Below are 2,820 nucleotides of genomic sequence, written 5' to 3'. Positions count from 1 at the left end.
CCCCAGCCCCAACATCACCTTCCCTCTCACCCAAAGGGGGTAGTGCCTGGGGAGACACTGTGAGGCTAGGAGGAGCAGCTTTACTAGTCCCTGCAGCTGGTCACATGATTGATCTGACTAAAGGGAAAAAGGCAAAGGTGATGAGAATTTTGGGGCTATGCCTCCCCCCCAACACTCAGCATTCAGCACAGCACCCCACAGGCCACAGGTCTATGCCCCTGAGTCTAACTCCTCACACACAGCTGAAATGGAAGATGCCAAACCAAGAGTGGAGGGGATGGGGGAAGCAATGACTCCCAGCACATAATCTCTTGTAAATTTGGAAAATACAGCAAGGCTTGCTTGCTGGCCTGCTCACTCAGGGCCACAGCCGGGCCAAGATGCAGAAGTGTCAACATTTCATAAAAAAAAGGGTACAAGTCCCCATGTTAAAGGAGCTGACTGGGTGTTTGTTTCTATGGTACAAGGGCAAAAACTGCCCTATTAGAGCAGGGGTTAGGGAGAAGGCACAGTCCACCAAGGTGGGAGGAAGGAGAAATCTTCATTTGGTTTTTCCAGGTGCGTTCAGATCTAGGTTGGACTTTTAACTCCCATAATGCATTATGTTGGTGGTCATGGAGATAGAAGGGCCCCCCGTGGTGAACTGGCTAAACTGGTGACAGGGTAGTTGAGCACTGGAGCCACATCCGCTCTGGCCACTGGAGGAGCCCTGTGCTCATAATGGAGCCCATCCCGGAGTGAGTGTGATTGACAATCCCAGCGTTGGCTAAACGGATAAGGTTGTTGTGGCTGACACTGGCTCCACTTAGTGATGAGACTGCTCAGGTTGTAGGTCGTTGGCATCCCAGCCACAGTCATCCCGCTGCTCAGATAGTCGGCGCCACCTGTGTTCCACATGTTCTCATACAGAGATGTGTAGCGAGAGCCAGGTGGAGGAGACGGAGTCGTACCTGTTTATCTAAAGAAGGAGTTTTTCAGGTCGAGGAGGTCACTGGATTTGGAACCCGTCTGATCCACCTGGGCAACAATACTGATGTCATAGCTCTGTCTCTTATTTGCGATGAGCAGACATGTCCCTGAGAGCTTGTTCCCGGCCTCCTCAAAGAGCGGGGACTGAAACAAACACCGAACTTGGTACCAGTGAGTCAGAGGTTCCGTGGGTGCTGTGGACAGCCACACTGTCATTATTGAACCAATGAAGGCTACATCAAACCAGAAAGCCAAGCCGTGGACAAGCCCTGAGTGCAGCATGTGGAACTTGAATGGGATTTCTATCCTGTGCAAATCGTCTTCTTTGGCTTCTTTGAAGCCAAATGGTCACATTGGTTGTATATTGGATTTAAATATTGTATATATATATATAATATACTCCTTATAAATATGTGTGCATATATGTGTATACATATACATACATACTGACTTAGCCATTAAAATCCTGATATCAAATGTGCCCAGGACGGGCTGTCTGAAATACTCATCTACTGCTGCTCCTTTAAGTGCTGACAAGTCAACTCCATGAAAAGATGAATGATACCAGAAATTGGCCTTGATAAACTGTTCCATGTAGAGCTGTTCATCTGTGAATGGTGCAAGATGAACGTCCCCGATGGTTAGAAACATATTTCCATTAGGCTTTAAGTACTTCTTGGCATGGAGGTAGCTCTGCAACATACGTTCATTGAAAAGCATGTAGCCCATTGGCTCTGAAATAATTATGTCCACCTGCTCGGGAAGTAAGATTTCCTCCACTTTTCCAGGAATGACCACAATTCGGTCTGTAAGGTTGTTACTCTTTACTAAAACTTCAGCATGCAGAGCCATGGTGCTTGCTTCCATGGCATAGACTTTTCTTGCTCCTGCTTGAGCAGCAAAAAAAGATAGGATCCCCGAGCCACAGCCCACATCTAGGACAATCTTGTCCTTGAAATCATTATGGTTCTGCAGGATTGCCCTCTGGTAAGTGCTTGTCCGTAGATAATCTTGCATCATGTTTTCTGCTGTGACAGGTAGCCATAGAACTGGAAGTACTGCACAGCGGAGGATTCTTCTGTCTTCTCACTGAAGACGGAGCGCTCTAAGTTGTGACCTCGACAGGTTTTCAGAATATTATAGAATGAATAGAAATCACTGGGCGTTGCAAACTGTATGAGAACGCTGTTATACCCCAGGGTGATGATGAAGGACTGCTTTCCCACTGGGCTGCATTCTGTTTCTCTGGACACGGAGCACTTAAACACACAAATATCTTCATGGCTGTAGAGGGCGATGTGGGAGGCGTTCTGTCCAGTGCAGACCTCTAGGCGCAACGCCTGCTGCTCCGCACGTCTCTGGATCTCGTCGTTCGCGTCCTCGACGGCGAAGAGCCGAGCGCCAGGGAACACTGTCACGGCTCCACCGGGCCCCGCGGCCGCCACGCCGCCCGCTGGCCCAGAGCCCCCAGACGCCGCAGCCGCTGCCATCTTGGATCCAGCTCCAGGCCCCGCTGCCACCGCCGCCTCCCGGTGCGCGGTTTAAAGAAGACTCTTTTACAGAGACTGTATTGTATTATTACTAAGGTATTGTTACATGCAAGGTTGGAAACTTCCTGCAGAGTAGGCTAGCAAGTATCCATGATTGCAAACTGAGTGCATGATTGCAAACTGAGTGCATGATTGCAAACTACCAAGCTACCAAACTTCTGAAAAGTGCATTGGACTTGGAGTCACAAGATGGACTTTGGTCACTTGTTTCCCACACCCATAAAAAATAAATGTACCCCAATGCCCTTTGAGTAGTCCAACTTCAGTCCCAGGGTACAGAAATTGTTCACAAAAGTAACTA

General features: G+C 48.7%; 1 pseudogene; it reads right to left on the bottom strand.

The window, feature by feature from the left end:
* Positions 1 to 583: 583 nt before the first annotated feature.
* On the bottom strand, positions 584 to 2,459 carry LOC114045804 (annotated as a pseudogene).
* Between the last annotated feature and the right edge of the window lie 361 nt (positions 2,460 to 2,820).

Source organism: Vombatus ursinus, unplaced genomic scaffold, assembly GCF_900497805.2.
Source record: "Vombatus ursinus unplaced genomic scaffold, bare-nosed wombat genome assembly UNPS02014779.1, whole genome shotgun sequence".
Lineage (NCBI taxonomy): Eukaryota > Metazoa > Chordata > Mammalia > Diprotodontia > Vombatidae > Vombatus > Vombatus ursinus.
The sequence above is the reverse complement of the archived record's forward strand: the minus strand, read 5'-3'. Positions and strand labels throughout refer to the sequence as shown.